The 20322-nt window shown below is 43.7% G+C and overlaps 1 protein-coding gene across 1 annotated transcript in view; it reads left to right on the top strand.

Annotated features, from left to right (window-relative positions):
- The first annotated feature begins 207 nt into the window (after positions 1-207).
- LOC122542275 (peripheral myelin protein 22-like) overlaps positions 208-20322 on the top strand; it is a 57211-nt gene continuing 37096 nt past the window's right edge. Inside the window, exon 1 of the mRNA XM_087978328.1 lies at positions 208-357. The gene's annotated coding sequence lies outside the window, so the exon portion shown is untranslated. The remainder of the gene's footprint in view (positions 358-20322) is intronic.

Below are 20322 nucleotides of genomic sequence, written 5' to 3'. Positions count from 1 at the left end.
CGAGATGGCAAGATGGGGCGGTTACACTTCCCATCCTAGACCGGTGTCTGTAAGAGGAGGGCACTCCTTCAGGTTAGCCTAACCTCCTGACCCATCGCTACCCACTTTTGTTTTAATAAAAAACAAAAATCTCACATTCATAACAAACGGGTCAGGCGAGGAAATAAACACGGTTTTTTTTTTATTGAGGCTCCTTGGTCAGAGTCAGAGACAAGTTGAGACTGTCTCTTTAAAGCGCTGAGGACAGTCATGAGTGAAGGAGGGGCGTTGGCGCCTGATTTTGGGAACGAGCTGTTTTCATCGTCCGTCCTCAGGCTGGTACTCAACAACTGGGACTAAGAGTATCGGGGAATTCAGGTAAAGATTTGTCTGCCTCTCTCCAGTCCTTCCCAAAATATGTTTTGCGTGCTCGGTTTGTTGTGGAAGAAAAAAAAATCAACTTATTTTGAGCGGGAGGGGTGGGCAACAGTCCCTGGAAACTGCTCAAAAGTTTGGGGAGTTGTTGCTTGGATCGGTTAAGGAGCTCGCTGTTTTGATGTCAATTTCCGTCGAAATTGGTCTTCAAATAAAAAGTTAAGAAATTTTAACCTTCAGCTGTCAGTCCCCGTTGAATTAACACCCGGCTATCGGGAAATTGAGGAACTCTTTTTTTTAAAAAATTGTTTTAAAGAGTAAGTTTGCGGATATATTCACGATTGCTCCAACTGGTTCAATTTGAAGACAAATTAGTTTTAAAAACCCTCGGCTTTAATGTTTAAGTCGTTGCTGAGTAACAAAATGCGAAGACAGAACCGTTTGCTTTAAACTAATCCGGAGGACGGGCGTGGTGAGTCAGTTACTTTATATTAATGAGGGATTTAAAAAAAATATTTCAAGTTATCTTTACTCCGGTATTCCTGATGCGAATGACCCCCTTTCTCCTCGACTGACTTTTTTTTCTGCGGAGAGTGTTTCCCCCCCCCCCAAAAAAAGAGGGACGAGACGAAGAAACGCTGCTGTCAGTCTTTAAACCAGATGTTTTGAATCAATCTTAAACTGACCCTGTAGCGCCCGCAGTGGCAGGAATTTGGGAGGTGGGAGAGGGTCGGAGCTGGGCCTTTTATGGGTGGGGTGGTGGGAGAGAAAGGAGATGTTGAGATTTGCAGGGTAAATCCAGACTGACTTCCAATCTGTCCACCTCCCCCCACCCCGCCCCCTTTAATAGCCACACAGTTGCAATGACCTGATGATTTAGATTCCCTACAGTGTGGAAACAGGCCCTTCGGCCCAACAAGTCCACACTTCCGAAGAGTAACCCATCCAGACCCATTTCCCTCTGACTAATGCACCTAACACTACGGGCAATTTAGCATGGCCAATTGCACCCGGAGGAAACCCACACAGACACGGGGAGAATGTGCAAGTTGCCCGAGGCTGGAATCGAACCTGGTGCTGTGAGGCTGCAGTGCTAACCACTGAGCCACAGTGCCGGCCCTTAAAAAAATGGGACGCTTCACGAATTTGCGAGTCATCTTCTGTGCGTTCAGTTGAGCGCCGGTTCGTGTGGAGTAGATGAGTAAGGGGATAGGAACCAGTTTGAAGCGAGAAAGACTTGCATTTGGATGACGCCTAGCGCGGCCCCGGGAAATCGTTGACAGCCCAGTTTGCATCTTCCGAATTGAGCAGTAACCATTTTTTTAATATACAGCAAACATGATTTAGCAGATCCAGTATGAAACGTGTTCTTTTCTGACTCATAGTACCGGTGAGTGGTAATGTCCCTATGTCTGAGCCAGGAGATTCAACTCTCACCTGCTTCAGAACAGTGTGGTAACACAAGTTGATGGGGGAAAAAATATCAACTTGCTCTTGGGGATGTCTCTCATCTCCAATTTGTCCTGGAATTGAGGGGTTTTGCACTGAGGGCGGTTAAGAGTCGACGTTGTTTGGGGTCTGGAGTCACGTAGATCAGACCCAAAGCAGATGTCCTTCCTTTTGAAAGGAGAACACTGACAATTCAGTTATGACCCACAATGCAGGAGCTGTGCAAGTGCTGGCATCCGTCCTGAAAACAACAAATGCTGGAGATCACAGCGGGTCAGGCAGCGCCCACGGAGAGAGAGCAAGCTAACGGTTCGAATCCAGATGATTCCTTCATCAGAGTTCGAATCCACCGCTGGCTTTATTAATTGAACTTAAATTTCACCACGGGGTTTGAAACCGGGTCTGTCGAATACTAACCTGGGAATTTTTTTGGAATACGAGTGACTTCAAAAATATACTTTTATCCATTAAAATAAATGTCCTCTCTCCCTCCAGTCCCACCCCACCCACAATACTGTCAAACTGTCTTTACATGAGGCCAGTTCGCTCATGAGAGGGATGACTGGATTTGCTCGCTCAGCATTATATCCGGTCGCTGTCTGTTCCTCTCCATGAATTCGGAACATCTGGCGAACCCTGCTCCAGAAACTCCGCCACAAGACGTTTCCGGGCGACGTCACTGTTTTGTTAGACCTTTTTTCGGTTCCTGCATTTTCTGCTTGCTTCTTGGGTTCACTGATTTGCTAATAAACCTCTGCGCGGTCCTTAAGGATGACTGCGAGCCCCCTTGTATCCTGGACTACCTACCTCCTTTTGTGTTCCAGCGCTCCCTCAGTAACTGGTTAAAGGCAGAGGCGCCTTTATATAGCGCCTTTCATGATCTCCAGGTGAAAACTTGGAAGGGATTTGCAAGGAAGTTGCCAGCATTGGAAGGTTTGAGCTAGAGGGAGAGGCTGAATAAGCTGGGGTTATTTTCCCTGGAGTGTCTGAGGCTGAGGGGTGACCTTTTATAGAGATTTATAAAATCATGAGGCATGGATAGGGTGAGTAGCCAAGGTCTTCTCCCCAGGGTAGGGGAGCCCAAAATTAGAGGGCATAAATTTAAGGTGAGAGTGGAAAGATGAAAGGAACATGAGACCAATTTTCTAGGCAGAGGGTGGTAACGTTAATGGAGTGAGCTGCTAGAGGAAGTGGTGCAGGCTGGTACAATTGCAACATTTAAAAAAGCATCCGGATGGATAGTTGAATAGGAAGGGTTTAGAGGGATTTTTGCTGGGTGCTTGTAAATGGGACTGGATTAATTTAGGATACGTGGTCAGCAGGGACAAGTGGGACAGAATGGTGTGTTTCTGTGCTGTATGTCCCCCACTGCTTGCTAATTCAATGTAGTCCTTTTTGAACTGTTCCCCTTGGAGGGAATGTGGAAGCCAATTTGTGCACAGGAAGCTCCCACAAATCAGTAATGTGTTAATGACCAGATTATCATCTGAAGATGTAACTGTTAGTCAGGACATCCCCTTTGGGAGTGAAAGAAAGAGCAATTTGATGTTTTTATATCTGCCTTTTTGGATGGTTCCGTGGTTAGCACTGCTGCCTCACAGCACCAGGGACCCGGGTTCGCTTCCACCCTCAGGTGACTGTCTATGTAGGGTTTGAACATTCTCCATGTCTGCGTCGGTTTCCTGCCACAGTCCAAAGATGTGCATCTTGGCAGGATTAGCCATGCTAAATTACCCCGTGACATCTGGAGACATGCAGACTAGGTGGGTTAGATGTCAGGAATGCAGGGTTATAGGGATAGGGTTGATGGGGCGGCTCTGGGTGGGATGTTCTTGAGGATCAGTGCGGACTCAATGGGCCTAATGTCGAGAGTGTGGTGTTGGAAAAGCACAGGTCAGGCAGCATCCAAGGAGCAGGAGAATTGACGTTTTGGGCAAAAGCCCTTCATCAGGAATAGGCCTAATGGCCGATTCCACACTGTAGGAATTCTATGATTCTGATTTTAAAACTGGATGGAACAGTGGCAGCTGGAATTTAAACCAGGTTAGCATCAAGTAGCACATTTTGGGAGGTCTAATAAGGGAAGGACCTACACAATGAATGGTAGATCCTTAGAGAGTACTGGGAGGAAGTGAGGACTGCAGATGCTGGAGCTCAGAGTCAAAAAATATGGCACTGAAAAAACACAGCAGCTCAGGCAGCATCCAAGGAACAGGAGAAGCGACGGTTCGGATATAAGCCCTTCATCAGGAATGTGTACTGAATATGGAATGTTGAGGAACAAAGGAATTATTGTGTACTAGATGTAGATTCCTACAGGCGTCAGCACGGGGAGAAAGGGTGGGGGAAACAGCATATAGGATGCTTGCCATCATTAGCTGGAGCAAGGTAGCCTTGGAAAAGACATTGGTAAGGCCATAAATGGAATACTGTGTGTGGTTCCAGTCCCCAGAATATTGGAAGGATGTGATTGCACTGGAAAGGGTGCAGAGGGAGATTCACCAGGACATTGCCTTCGATGAAAGGTCTCTATTATGAGGTGAGACTGAATAGGCTGAGTTTGTTTTCCTTGGAGCATGGGAGGATCAGGATGAGATGCGCACAATCCAGAGATATAGATCGTGAAAATCTCTCTTTCCTGTGGTAGATGTGTCTAAGACCGAAGAGAATGCGTTTAAGATGAGGAACAAGTGCAATTCTGGTCTCCTTCCGGTGGGAAGGATGTTGCGAAACTTTTAAAAGGGTTCAAAAATGATTTACAAGGACGTTGCCAGGGTTGGAGGGTTTGAGCTACAGGGAGAGGCTGAGGGGTGATCTTATAGAGGTTTATAAAATCGTAAGGGGCATGGATAAGGTAAATTGATAAGGTCTTTTCCCTTGGGTGGGGAATCCAGAATTAGAGGGCATGGGTTTAAGTTGAGAGGGGAAAGATTTAAAAGGGACCTTGGGGATAACGTTTTCATGCAGAAGGTGGTGCGTGCATGGAATGAGCTGCCAGAGGAAATGGTGGAGGCTGGTACAGACACAACGTTTTAAAAGGCATCTGGATGGGTCTATGAATAGGAAGGGTTTAGAAGGAAGTGGATCAAGTGCTGGCAAATGAGACCAGATTAATTTAGGATATCTGATCAGCATGGACAAGTTGGACCGAACGGCCTATTTCTGAGCTGTACATCTGTCTCCTCCTAAGTAGTTTTGAGGAAATAGTGAGGGAAATCACTTATTCCCACCCAGAGCAGAAATATGGAACTTGCTGCCTGAGAGAGTGTCTCTGTGTCTCTGTGTCTCTGTGTCTCTGATGGGTGCTTAAAATGCTAGGCTCTTGGTCAAGTGCGGATAAATGTGATTAATGTAGTTTGCTATTTGTTGGTGACCATGGATGTGGTGGGCCGAAGGGCCTGTTCCTAAGCTGTTTGACTGTTGTTGTGGAATGAGTGGTGAATGAGAGACTGGTTCCTTGAAAAGATGATAGCTCCTTAGTGAGCATTGAAGAGATAATACGAGGAGGAGGATGGTGGGGCTGGTGGGGAAGCGGCTGAGGATATTTTTTTCAGTCAGATACATTGTACATAGCAGTCAGAGGAAATGGGAGAAAGCAAGACAAAAGGAAATTGAGATAAAAGCCATGGGCTGGCCCATCACTTGCTGCCAAGTGGCTGTTATCTTATCTGTACAATGTGAGCCTGTTGTGCTGTTAATAGACTCTCCTTTTGAATGCGACTAACACTCAGCCTCATGATTAAACTCCGGTGTTCCCTGTGTGTTTATCAAAAATAAATAACATTAACTGTCAGCACAGTTTGACACATTTCCCCTTTTCCGGAAATAAAGGGAGGATGCTGGATCCCAGAGATTAGGCAGCTTGGACATGTAGTAGGCCAACAGTAAATGCACCTGATGGAGTCTCACTAACTGGGGCTGTGTGGAAAATGAGTCTGCTGCCAAGACCGTGTCTGCTCTCTGTCTCAATGTCTCCAAGCCAAATTCCCAGTGAATGTCCTGTGGAAATGCACAGGACCCAGGCAGGATCGGCCTGTGCGATTCAGTTCTCAGCCAGGGATGTTTTGGCCCATTGTGCCTTTACTGGCCCTCTGCACCATCTCGCCAATTAGTTGCCTACCCCTCTCTCTGCCTATATTAGATCTTGCTGCATAAACTAAAACATCCAGAGTATTTAACTTGTTCCCTGGTTATCTAAGCTGTTTTGCAAATGCAAAAAAAGTCATTGTGCGGGGTCTTCTGCCCCACACTCCCTCCTTTACCCCTCCTTCCCTCATCTTCTTCTCTTCACACACCCTCCCTCAAACCCCTTCTCCCGTCTTCCTCCCTTCACACACTCCACTGTTCTGATGTGCCCCCCTTCCCATTCCCCTGCTCCTGACCTGTGTTGGTTTAGGTTTGGTGGTGTGTGTGTGTGTGTGTGTGTGTGTGTGTGTGTGTTTGGGGGCGGGGGAGGGATGGTGTTGGGCTAATGGTGTGATTTGCGTTAAAGCACTTTAGGTGACAGTGTGGGAAATGTGTGCTAATTGCGATGGCATGACAGTCCTTGGTGCAAAGGGTATGGAATGTGTTGCCCCTCGAGTTGAATTTGCTAGGCCCTTTAGTTGGCGAACACTGCCAATCTCAAATGCCACTTGCTTTGGCAGCCCTAGTTATGTTGGTTGCAATCTGGCAAGCACTTGCTGGAAACCAGAGCAGAGTGTCCTCAGCATCCAGCCTGTGTTGCCTGAGTCAGATCCTGAGGTAAGATGCAGACTGAGTGCTTTCTGACTGACGCATGTTTGGGTGTGCTTGTGATTGGTTGGGTGTAAACCAGCTAAAACCCTCAAAGAACTCGCTGTTCCTTAGACTCTGGCCTCTTGTCCGTTTCTCCCACTTCCTTTGCTTTACCATTAGTGGCTCTGTCTCGAGGTTGCCTAGGCCTTGAGCTCTGGAATTTCCTTCCTAAATCTCTCTGCCTTGCCCTCCATCTCAGAAATTACTTTAACTTCCCTTTTTTTATTCAAAACATAAACCTGTCTTAATGTTTGTGGCATACTCAGAATTTGTCCTCCTGTGAAGTGCCTTGGGACACTTTTTGTCACGTCAAGGATGCAATGTAAATGCAAACCATTGTTGGATGAAGGTATTGATTGACATGCGCTAAATAGAATGAGGCAAGATGGGCTGAATGGCCTCCAGCTCTGTGCTTCTGCATTTCTACTGAAGTCAAGTTGTTCCATCTTTCTCTGGGAGAAATGTGACATTCCATCATGTGAGTGATGTTGACTCTGTCAGTGGGCTCTTGGTTTCTATTTTGTTGTGCAGTGATTTTGTGGACTGTGGGTTTGGGAGGAGTGGGACTGCCACTTATAGAAACCAGTAACCAGGCCGTCAAGCCACAGACCTTGGGATTGTAGTGAGTGGTGCTGGTGATGTGAGGCATTTTTTACGACTGCTGCTGGCCGGAGCAGTATGTGACACACTAGAACGAACTGGATTTGATACTGGGCGTGGTCATGAATCCATCAGTGGGAATGGGTTATGGGCATCTGCTGATCAAATTTGTAATGTGGGCCTTTTGATTAAGGAGACTGCAGGGCTGGCATGGGAAATGGTGATTTTTTTTTTCCCCCGATTGCCAGACTACATCTTAAGGATTCAACCATCAAAAATACTTGTTCAGAGAGAATTTAAGGAAAATACAAATGTGCCCCATGGGATATGCAACATAATGGTGGCTCAGTGATTAGTGCTGCTGTCTCACCAGTGCCAGGGACCTGGGTTAGATTCCAGCCTCAGGTGACTGTGTTTGTGCACATTCTTCCCGTGACTGTGTAGCTGTGCTTTGGAATATTGCGTGCAATTCTGGTCTCCTTCCCATTGCAAAGATGTTGTGAAACTTGAAAGGGTTCAGAAAAGATTTACAAGAATGTTGTCAGGGTTAGAGGATTTGAGCTTTAGGGAGAGGTTGAATAGGCTGGGGTTGTTTTCCCTGGAGTGTCGGAGGCTGAGGGGTGACCTTAGAGGTTTATAAAATCATGAGGCATGGATAGGATAAATAGACAAAGTCTTTTCCCTGGGGTGGGGGAGTCCAGAACTAGAGGACATAGGTTTAGGGTGAGAAGGGAAAGATATAAAAGAGACCTAAGGGACAACTTTTTTACAGAGGGTGGTACGTGTATGGAACGAGTTGCCAGAAGAAATGGTGGAGGCTGGTACAATTGCAATGTTTAAAAGGCATCTGGATGGGTATATGAATAGGAAGGGTTTGGAGGGATATGGGCTGGGTGCTGACAGGTGGGACTAGATTAGGTTAGGATATCTGGTCAGCATGGACAAGTTGGACCAAAGGGTCTGTTTCCGTGCTATACATCTGACTCTGTGCCGGTTAGGTGAATTGGCCATGCTAAATTGCCCATTAGGTGCATTAGTCAGGGGAAATGTAGAGTAATAGGGAAATAGGTCCTGGTGGGTTACTCTTCAGAGGGTCAGTGTGGACTTGGTGTGGCCAAATGGCCTGTTTCCACACTGTATAGTGATTCTATGATAACTGTGACCTCAGAAGCTATGTTCCCCCTTTTGTCTCTGTGCAGACCTAAACTCATAGAGATGTACAATACGGAAACAGACCCATTGGTCCAATTTGTCCATGCCAACCACATCCTAAACTAATCTAATCCCATTTGCTAGCATTTGGCCCATTTCTTTCTCAACTCTTCCTATTCATATACCTATCTAGATGACCTTTTAGATGTTGTAAATGGACCAGCCTCCACCACCACCATTGGCAGCTCATTCCACACATGCACCACCCTCTGCATGAAACAGTTGCCTCTTAGATCCCTTTAAAATCTTTTCCCTCTCACCTTAAACCTATGCCTTCTAGCTTTGGACTCCCCTATCTTGGGAAAAAGACCTTGGCTATTCACCCTATCCACGCCCCTCATGATTTTATAAACTTCCAGTAGCTTCTGGAACAGAAGTCTCTGGCACACCAATTGTGTGTGTGTGGAATCTCCAAATGGCTACACAGTTTAGAGGGCACACTGCTCAGAAGCCATGAGAAAGGGACTCTGTGAGGTGGTTGGATTCAGAGCAGCTTCAGGCACAGATGTCTATTCCAGGTTCCACGTGTGTATCGTGTAAGTGAATGCCTTTTGAAGAAACACCTTGCATTCTGGCCTGAGCTTCTACCAAACCAGAGAAACCCATACTGAAACAAATCTCAGCCTGTCCGGCCATAACTCTGAAGAGAAGTATGAAAAGCATACCTTTTTTGAGTTTGAACTCCCTGTAGAGCCCCTTTTGCAGGATCATTTTCTTCATGGAGTCAGTTGTACAGCGCAAAATCAGACGTTTCAGTCCAACCAGTCCGTGCTGAACGTAATCCCAAACTAAACTAGTCGCATCTACCTGCTCCTGGCCCACATCCCTCCCAGCTTTTCCTATTAATTTACTGACCCAAATGTCTTTTAAACGTTGTAATAGTACCCTCATCCATCACTTCCTCTGGAAATTCATTCCATGCATGAACTGCCCTCTGTGTAAAACAATTTGTCCCCTCACGTAGTCTTTTAAATCTCTCTCCTGTCACCTTTAAAAATGTGCCCCCTAGTCTTGAAATCCCCCATCCTATCTGTACCCTGCGTGATTTTATGAACTCCTATAAGGTCACCTCTCAACCTCCTACGCTGCTGGGGGGGAGAAAGAGTCCCAGCCTTTCTTTATAACTCAAACCTTCCATTCCTGGCAACATCCTGGTAAATCCTTTCTGAACCCCCTCCAGCTTCATATTCTCCCGATAACTAGGTGACCAGAACTGGACACACTACTCCAGAAGATGTTTCACCAATGTCCTGTACAACCTCAACATGACATCCCAACTTCTATATTCAAAGAGAGAAAGTGAGGGCTGCAGATGCTGGAGATCAGAGCTGAAAAGTGTTGCTGGAAAAGCGCAGCAGGTCAGGCCCGAAATGTCGATTCTCCTGTTCCTTGGATGCTGCCTGACCTGCTGCGCTTTTCCAGCAACACATTTTCAGCTCCTATATTCAAAGGACAAGTACCACCCTGTCTATCCATGATTGAGTTTATCATTCAACCATTGCTTGAAGCAGGCTCAATTATATATTATGTTAAAATGAACATGTGCTTTTAAAGAGGGTTGGGCTTTTTTTTTTTGTACACTCGGTGACCTTCTACATTAGTTTGTTGAAGCACTGTGATGCTACTTTAACTTTGGCTGACATGCCCCTTTTTCAGCCAGGTCTTCTGTCATTCTTCCCACTCCATTGTAACTAATTTGACTTTCTCTTGCACACAAGTGCAATTGTACAAAGCATGCTGGGATTTGTCATAGTTATGTGGCCTCCATTTCTGTTGTACTGCATTCATTTTAGTTTGTTTTTACTGACCTGTCTCATTACTTCAGAAATGGCCAGCTGGAACTGTGCAGGTTTTCAAAGCCAGCTGAAAAAAACAAGGAAGAATTAAAAAAAAACAGTCTAACTTTTGAAGTGCTGGGTGACTGTCAATGGTTGTGAATTTTCCACTCTGTGTTGCTGCTGTGGAAATGACAGGCAATAAGGACTGAATTGGAATTCTTCTGTGGTAAAGTGCTATGAGCTGTACTGTACTCTGAGGAGCAGAGAACTCTACCAGGAAAGATTTTGAAGACATTCTCTGAACCTTTATAATGTCATTGACTGTGTGGAGTTTGCATGTTCTCCCTGTGTCTGCGTGGGTTTCCTCCGGGTGCTCCGGTTTCATCCCACAGTCCAAAGATGTGCAGGTCAGGTGAATTGGCCATGCTAAATTGCCCATAGTGTTAGGTTAGGGGTATGGGTGGGTTGCGTTTCGGTGGGTCAGTGTGGACTTGTTGGGCCGAAGGGCCTGTTTCCACACTGTAATGTAATCTAATCTAATCTAAAAAAAACTCAAGTAGAGGGAGACTGTTCAGTCTGTTACAGTGCTGTCACAAATAGATGAACCCTGAGCATTTTAGACAATTCAAAGATGGCCAACTCAGTATTGCTTTAGGTATAAGAGATCCTGCAGTAAGAGCACATCTACCGAGACAGGAGAAATTCTCAAGAAAGCTATTAATGTGCAAAGCTCTCCAGTTGTCAGTCACTAACTCAAGTATATTTATAGTGCAAAGCCTCACTGATTCTCCTATGCTGAGGTATGTTCCAGGACACAAGAGTTTTTAAAAAATTACAAAAATATATAAAGGCCAACAGAAAAAAACAAAGCCAGAGATATGGATGTAAATTGATCCCATCTACACTTCTTGCTGTCTCAGAAAGGCAGCCAACATCATCAAAGTCCCCTTCCACTCCGGTGATAATCTCTTCCAACATCTTGTGTCAGGCAGCAGATACAAAAGCTTAAACACACCGTACCAATAGGTTCAGGAACAGCTGCTTCCCTGCTGTTACTAGATTTCTGAATGAACCTCTCAAATTTCAAATCTAATGTTGATCTTGCTTTTACAGCAGCTTCTTTGCAGCTGTAACACTGTGTATTCCTTGCTCTGTTTTATTGCCCAGTGATCTTTTGAGTAGAGTGAAATAATAAATCAAATCAAATATTGCACAGGATCCCATTTAACAACAGCATGTCCAGATGGACAAAGCAATGCTCTAATTAAACGTAGCTGAATCACTTTGAAATAAATGTTTAGCTGGGGGGAAAAGAAAACACGCTCGTTCCTAGAAAGCTGACTGCTGGAGAGAAGTTATGATTTTGTTTTCCCTGGATAAACAAAACACTCCATGTCACACAATGATTTGTCATCATCAGGTCTAAAGGTGCTAAGTAGTTTACGTCAGTTAGAATGATGGTGGCTATAATACAGCATCAAAGGAACATTCAGTGCCAGGTAAAACCAATGCATCATGAACTTAAATGATCTTAAATGATGTGGCTTAAAGATGGTGACCCAGAGATGAAACCCTCAAGCTAAGAATGAAGGAATGATATTCACCTCCAAAGGACAAATGAAGCTGAGTGCCCAACACAATGGGGAGATGGAAAATATAGAGTTCAAGATCACAGACACAAGGCAAAATCCTCTTGTCCTGGCTGAAGCACATCTAAAGCTGGTAACCCTATATGTACCAGAACAATTTGTTTGTTACTAAAATGCCAGCAAATCCTAAAAGATTACGGAGATGTTTTGGCAGATCTTGAGTGTCTCTTTGGGGTACATTTAATTATGGAGTAGTTAAGAGTGAGAGTTGAACTGAGGAGAGTTCCAGCTGCGAGAAAGTGAGGACTGCAGATCCTGGAGAATGATGAAGGGCTTATGCCTGAAATGTCAATTCTCCTGCTCTTTGGATGCTGCCTGACCTGTTGTGCTTTTCCAGCACCACACACTCGACAGAGTTCCAGCTGATTCAGGTCTGACCTGGGAAACCAGGAGCTGGAAAAGGCAGACATAGTCTAGAAAGTGAGAACTCCTACAGACTGGATTGGGGCGTAATAGCATTGAAGAGAAAATCCTGCAGAGATCTAATGGGTCTCCATAAAGCTTAGATGCGATCTCACTATCCCATACCAACCAATGTAGAAATTCTGTCTCCATTTGCTAAGACAAAGGGTTTTATACCCTTGTATATGAAGAATGCTTACCAGAGGGGTCAGATGAAAGTATCAGTTTGCCAACATGTTCCGGATTCCATTTGGAAGATACAGATTGTTTTGCATACCACTTAGCATTTCCATTGTTCCAGAAAAGTATCACTGATGACAACACAACATAGTCAGTCAGTGTTCCTCCCAGAGTGGAAATTACTATGGGTGTGGAGAAACAATGGAAGAAGCCATCACAAATCAGATCAGAACCAAGTATAATTGCTATAGAGAGAGCTTGCCAGCTAAATCTGAAGCTGAATGAGGGAAAAAAATATGCATTAAAAATGTCTAAAGTTGATTGTATGCTGACAGCAAAAGAAGTTTGCCCAGATCCTGACAAGCTGAGAACTTTAGCAGAGATGCATCAATCAACGTTGAGATAGTGGTGCAATGATTTGTTTTATTTATGAAGTATTTCCCAAAGAAATTTGCATGATTTCTGGTGTCAGGAGGGTCAACTTCTACACCAACTTGCTGCTAAGGATATGCATTGGTATTGGGACACAGAACATGAAGCAGCTCTTGATTAGAGTGAAACAATTAGTAACGACAGACTGTGCTGAGATATCTCCATGGCAATAGTGAAGTCGCCTTGAAGTCTAATGCCAGTGAAACTACACTTTGAGCAACCCTTGTGTGGTAAGGATAATCGGTTGAATTTGTGTCCAGGGCATTAACACGCATTGAAAAATGTTCCAAGCAGATTGAGAAAGTCCCTAGCTATTGTGTTTTTGAAAACTTTGGGCGAGACAAACTGACAGTGAAGTCTGACAGCGAGTCATGTTTTAAAGCATCTTCCGCACCTTACTGCTCCAAAGCACCAAGGATTGTTGATTCCTTTCAAGGGATATCATCTGTGAAAATACAAACAAGGGAAACAGGTGTGCATTAGCGTGCTGTCCAGAGCAGCACTTCCTAGAAATCCAGCTGAGGAAATCTGGACTGAAATTATGATATCTTCCAGAAGCACAGCAAAGGTATTAAATTTTGAAAGACCAGCATCTTGCTCAAATCACGTTGTAAACCTTCCAATTCCCCAAGTGCCTTCAGAAGTAATTAGGAAAGGATGACCTGAAAGCATCAATGATAAGTGTGTTGCAATTGAAGAGTACAGAGGTTAAGAGCACAAGATGGTACTCTACAGAGTGAATAGTCGTTCCTAAGGAAAAGAGAAAACAGATGTTTCTGTTCATTGCTCAGACCTTTTTGAATATAGGAGTTGGGATGTTGAGATTGTACAGGACATTAGTGAGGCCTCTACTGGAGTACTGTGTCCAGTTCTGGCCTCCCTGTTTATAGGAAGGATGATATTAAGCTGGAGAGGGTTCAGAAGAGATTTACCAACATTTTTGCAGGGAATAGAATATTTGAGTTATAAGGAGAAGTTGGATAGGCTGGGACTTTTTTCACTAAAGTGTAGGAGGTTGAGAGGCGACCTTTATAGAGGTTTATAAAATCATGAAGGGTGAATCATCAGGTGAATGGGTGGGGGAGTTCAATACTAGGGGGTATATTTTTAAGGTGAGAGGAGAAAGATTTTGTTTTTTTTTTAAAAAAGGCATGGGGACAATTTTTGGGATTTGCTTAGAATTAACTTCCTGAGGAAGTGGTGGATGTGGATACAGTTACAACATTTAAAAGTCATTTTAATGAGTACATGAATAAGAAATGTTTGGGGGTGGGGCAGAAGGATACGGGCCAAGCACAGGCAGGTGAGACTAGTTTAGTTTGGGATTATGGTTGGCATGGACTGGTTGGACCGAAGAGTCATCCAGCATGGAAATAGACCCTAAGACTGTAAGTGCATCTGTGTAAGCTATCAGGGAATTGAGTCTAGTCTGAAGAAGGCAAGAGAAATGCTCTACTGGATAAACCTGAAAAATGAGATTACAGGATCAAATCAGCCTCTAATAAACACCAAATTAAAGAGCCACTTACGACAAGTGGCATCTCAGCAGACCATGGATGAAGTTTGAAACAAAGCTCTCCACTCTTACAGGAGCTGCTTATCTTGTTACCAGCTATTATTCTGCGTGCTGGGAATTCAACTTTTGTCACTGAATACTGGTGAGATTATAGATACACTTTAGTCATTATGGTATTCTAAACATTGTGATGAGTGACCCATATATTCAGGTGAAAACTTCAGCCACTCCCTAAGCAGCTGGGAAATTTAACAGCCTATATCATTATCAAATGGAAAGGCAAGATAGCATCAAAACAAAATCCAACATGGGACTTGTACAAGGCAATCCTTGAGTGAAGAACATACCTAATTGAAGATGTACAAAGTAATCTAGTTCAAAGATGAATGTCATGTTAAAACCAAACTACTCTAAGAGCCAAACAAAACCTATTGAAGTTGTAACAGACCTGAATGACACCAAAGTCAAGGTGAAATGTTCGATAACCAAATTTTACTTCGGGTCTATTGGGGAGCAAGTTAGTGTGCAAATGTTTAATGCTGTTGGTAAGCCTATGTAATAACTTATCAGAATGGCCATCAGTTCCAGTGGTGGTTCATTCTTCAGCATTGCAGAAAGATTAGTAATAGCAGTTACTGTCAGTAGTGCTCCTCAAATGAATTACATTCCCCAGAGATGGAACACTACCCCAGGAGATGCCAGATACCTGAAGGATAACAATGCAAGTGCATACCTTTCTGCAAGACCTGCATGATTTAAAGATACTGCATGTGTAGAGACTGGTTGGTTGATTTAAAGTGGGACAGATTAGAATGAACAGCTTTGTGAGTGAATTATCTTCCTTGACTGGATATCAGAATTTTTACTGCAGATGGCAGTTGTGATGACACTATTGTTTTAAGAGGTACATTTCGTCCTTTTGTTTTTTATTTAATGGAGTTTGGTTCAGAAATGTCCAATGGTATGCTCAAAGCCAAAAGAGTAAACAGCTTTGGATTTTTTTTTTAGTTATTGAACTCCAAGGCAGTGAATGATGAGTATTGGTGGTTTTTATTTTGGGCATTGCATTTGGTTGGTTTTAAACAGGGTGCGCAAACTTTCTGAATTGATAAACAAGTTGGAGTTGCCTGCCTCTGAGGAAAGGGGAAATAATTGTGGCAAAAACACAACATTGTACAATTGCTAGGAATGCAATCAGAACCATTGGAGATGACTAAATTTCAATTGCAAATGAAGCAGTTTGAATTAGAGGCAAGGTCAAGAGAAACGGAAATAAAACAGTTTTACTTATTTAAAAACAGGAAAAATGACCCTGGCAGAACAAAAAGAAAAGGAAACAATGGCCCAAAGAGAGAGAGTTTTTGAACTTTGAAGGTTGGAATTGAAAACTCAGTCAACTTAAAATGGCAGAGGTAGAGGTGGAAGACAGGAGTAGTGATAAAAACACTGATGAAAAACAATCTTATTGTTGCCAAAGGCCTGGTGGGATCTGTTTAAGTATGTCCAAGCGTTGCTTAAGTTCAACAAGAAGGATGTAGAAGCCTTTTTTTTTTTGGTTTGTTTCATTTGAGAAAATAGCTTAACAAACTAAATGGCTTCTGACTATCTGGGTATTGTTGATCCAAACCAAGTTGGTAGGGAGAGTTAGTGAGGTATTTGCATCATTATCTGGGACATATCTGAGGAGGTGGGAGAAAAAGCCATCGTATGTGCATATGAGCTTGTGCCAGAGGCCTACAGACAATGTTTTAAGAATTTAAGGAGGGAACCTGGTCATTTTGAGTTTGAAAGGATCAAACAAAGTAACCTTAGGTGGGCAAGGGCAGTGAAAATATATCAGACACATGGCGCTATTAGAGAGACACTACTTTTTTTGGAGAAGTTTGAAATTCACTTCCTGAAGTAGAATCATTTAGAATCGCTGCATCAAGTCCACACCGATCTTTTTGAAGAACATCCTACCCAGATCCACCCCCATCTCTGAAACCTTGCACTTCCCAGGGTTAATCCATCTAGCCTGCACACCCTCCAATATGGTGAGCAATTTGGCACGGCTAATCCAGCCTGCACATCTTTGGACTGTCGGAGGAAAACGGAGCGCCCGGAGGAAACCCGTGAAGATGCCAGAATGCCTGTGTGGAGTTTGCACAGTCACCCAAGTATGGAATGAAACTTGGATCCCTGGCTCCATGAGGCTAACCGCTCAGTCACTATGCTGTCCCCATAGTGAGAACTCGTGAGGAAGAGCAGAGAATTCAGACTGCCAAATTAGCAGGGGAAATCCCAGTTGATTGTATTGGTTCCTAAGTCAAAGTTCAATTTCTGACATCAATTTCAATCTGAGGGTGAGAAATCTGGGAAAAGAGAAATCCTCAGATTGTGATGGAAAAGGAGATCTAATTGAAGATAGTTTTTCCATAGGATAGAAAGGAAACTCATGGGGGGAGGAGAAGCGGAAAAGGCCAGGTGTTTTTACTAATAAAGTAGGCCACGTGAAGTCGCAGTGTTGTTGATTTAGAAAATGCGCTGCGAAGATGGTTATGGGAAAACCGGATAAGACAGTGAGTTTTTCTCTTCCTTCTGCTGGACTGGCATGTGGGATAATCTATTTGCCTTTGCAAGAGTGTGGGATGTTACTGTATTGGAACAGTTGCTGTTTAGTAATTCTGTTAAGTTTAAGTTGTTCTGAGAAGATTTGTCGCTCAGGTTGAGGTTCTGATGTAGGTTTGCTCGCTGAGCTAGAAGGTTTGTTTTCAGACATTTCGTCACCGTACTGGGTAACACCTTCAGTGAGCCTCCAGATGAAGATGTTACCTAGTGTGGTGACGAAACATTTGAAAACAAACCTTTTTTAGCTTAGCGAGCAAACCTACACCCAGTTGTTATTCAGAATCTATCTTGTTTGTTTGTATTTTAACTGTAGTGTTTGAGTTAAGTGTGTTTTTGCTTCAAGCCTAGTAGTTTGACCAATCGAATTGCATCTGGACCTCAATGCCTCACACTTGCCTTTGTTTCATTTTAAAGAGTGGGTTTAAGGCTGTCACCTTGACATGTTTTGAGGGGGTTAAGGTCTTGTCCCTAACACAGTGCATGTACTTTCCTGCTCTTGCCCCTCCTCCCTCCCCTTTCTCCACCCCCCCCCCCCCCCCCCCCCCTCCCAATGAAAGGGGGATCCCTGGAGAAACACAATTATACATAAAACTATGGCAGGCTAGCTCATATATTAATTACCTTTTTACCTTTGCTGCAATGTGCTTTTGCTTTTAACGGCTGCCACAAATTTAAACACAAGGCCAGGTGATTATTGTTTTTAAATATAAGGAAAAAGAGAGGAAATGTCCCAGGTCAATAAGGGAAAAATGATCTCCTATCTTTAATCAGTTTTTATACTGAAAACAGGCCAAAAGATCAAATTGACCATGTAAACACTAACTGTTGCTCCATTTTATAAGACGCAGTTTCCTTCTGTAGTCAAGGACTTTTTTTTTTTAAAAAACATTCTGTGGAGTATCAGTACACATACTAGATCTACCAGCAATGCGTTCCAAAGGTTTTGCTCCACTGGGAAATTAAGAACAGCCTACACATACAGCCTGAGTATTAATTTTCCAGATTGGTGTGTCATAAGGGAAAGCATATGAGATGTAACTATGACATTAATAGTCATATACTGTCAAGATTAAGAGAAAAATGGAAGGGCTGTATAGGAGCACAGTAATGTAGAGATCAGTTTTCTGTACACTTAATGTGTCAACAAAAGAGTTAATTAGAATCTCTGATTCAAACAATAGTCAACTTTGGATGCAGTAGGAACAGAGATGAGGCGGACCCAAAAAGGAACAGTCTGGTTTGGGATACGTCCAGGATAAAGCAGTCTTCCTGATTTGGCACCACATCCGCCACTGATGCTCAGTAACAGCAATGTGCTGTCTACAAGATGCACTTCAGAAATTCATCAAAAATCCTTAGACAGTACCTTATCAAACCCGCAATCACTTCCATCTGGAAGGGCAAGGGCAGTGGAGTTAACGTTTCGGGTCGAGTGATCCTTCATCTGAACCTTTCCTTCGAGTTCTGTAGAAGGTTCACTTTACCCATGACGTTAATTCTGAGTTCTCTCCGCAGATGCTGCCAGACCTGCTGAGCTTTTCCAGCAGCTTCCATTTTTGTTTCTGATTTATAGCATCTGCGGTTCTTTTGGTTTTTAAGTGAAATCTAGAAACACATCATCCTCTGCACTTAACCAAAACAAAGTTACCTCCGCGTCTAACAGGACCTTTGGATGGGCTAAGGTTTGAAGATTGGCAGATGGAGTTTAATTTAGATAAATGTGAGATGCTGCATTGGAGTAAGGCAAATTAGGGCAGGGCATATACAGTTAATTATAAGGTCCTGGGAAGTGTTGCTGAACAAAGAGACCTTGGATTTCCTTGAAAGTAGTCGCAGGTAGATAGGATAATGAAGGTGTTTGGTATATTTTCCTCTGGTCAGTGCATTGAGTATAGGAGTTAGGAGGTCATGTTGCAACTGTACAGGACGTTGGTTTGGCCACCTTTTTTGGAATGTTGCGCGCAATTCTGGTCTCCCTTCCGTAGGAACGATGTTGTGAAATTTGAAAGGGGTTCAGAAAAGATTTACAAGGATGTTGCCAGGGTTGGAGGGTTTGAGCTATAGGGAGAGGCTGAATAGGTTGGGCTGCTTCTCCCTGGAGTGTCAGAGGCTGAAGGGTAACCTTATAGAGGTTGTAAAATGATGAGGGGGCATGGGTAGGGTAAATAGACAAGGTCTTTTCCCCAATGTGGGGGGATCCAAAACTAGAGGGCATAGATCTACGGTGAGAGGGGCAAGACATAAAAGAGACTTGAGGGACAACTTCTTCGCACAGAGTGGTGTGTGTATGGAATGAGCCCCCAGAGGAAGTACTGGAGGCTGGTACAATTACAACATTTTAAAAGGCATCTGGATGGGTATATGAATAGGAAGGGTTTGGAGGAAAATGGGCTGGGTGCTGGCAGGTGGGACTAGATGAATTTAGGATATCTGGTCAGCACGGATAAGTTGGACCGAAGGGTCTGTTTCCATGCTCTACATCTCTATGACTCTCACCCTCCCTCTATAAAATATCTTCTGCCTTTTTAACTTGAATCTGTGACCTCTGGTTCCTGAACCCTTTGCCAAGAGAAACAGGATCTTCCTGTCCCTCTCCCTCACAATTCTGTCATGTCTCTGCTTGGCCTTCTCTTTTTCCAAGGAAAATACATTGGAAATGGAGTAGAATTAGTCTTTTTGTCTGTCCTCCTTTTTTTTTGTGTGTTCCATTCATGGTAGTATCAGTTATGCTGACACTTGCAAGACATGGTGGGAGCCTGTGCTTACCTCTCCTTTTTTAGGGAAGAAAGCCAGTCTTCAGGAAAGCAACTGACACCTAAGGACTCCTGCGCCCCCTCCCCATCTTGTTCTGACACAACTATTTTATAATGCAGCCCAGACAAGTTCTCTGTGTATAACATAGCATCCTTGTTCTATGTTTATATAGCACCTTTCTCATGTGATAAAATATCCTGAGACTTTGAAGAATTATCATTAACTCAGTACAAAAAGAAAGACAAATTAGGTTATCCTATCTCTTGGACTCCTCTTTATAGGACGACCAAGAGAGATTCTTTGCAAGGGCTTTTAGATCTCCAGCTAGTGGACAGACCAAGCGTGCAAACTTTCATTTGGGAGTACTGCCTTTTAGTGTCTTACAAATACCACTGGTGTGAAATGCTATTGGATATAGCACCATATCTCAGTCCGAAAATTTGAGGTCAGTGAAGCTCCCTTAAGGGAGATCGTGAGGAAGCTGCTACCATGAAACCGCTTCTGATGACATCCACTTCAGCGTTCAAGGACATTCAGCCTCTGACCTTCAGATAGACATCCTCCAAGATGGACTTTGGGACACGCAACAATGCTTTGCTTTGCCAAACAC

This window comes from Chiloscyllium plagiosum, unplaced genomic scaffold (assembly GCF_037043375.1).
Source record: "Chiloscyllium plagiosum isolate Xiang-an unplaced genomic scaffold, Cpla_swu_hap1 HiC_scaffold_33, whole genome shotgun sequence".
NCBI lineage: Eukaryota > Metazoa > Chordata > Chondrichthyes > Orectolobiformes > Hemiscylliidae > Chiloscyllium > Chiloscyllium plagiosum.
Note: the sequence above shows the minus strand (reverse complement) of the source record. Positions and strands in the feature narration are given on the sequence as shown.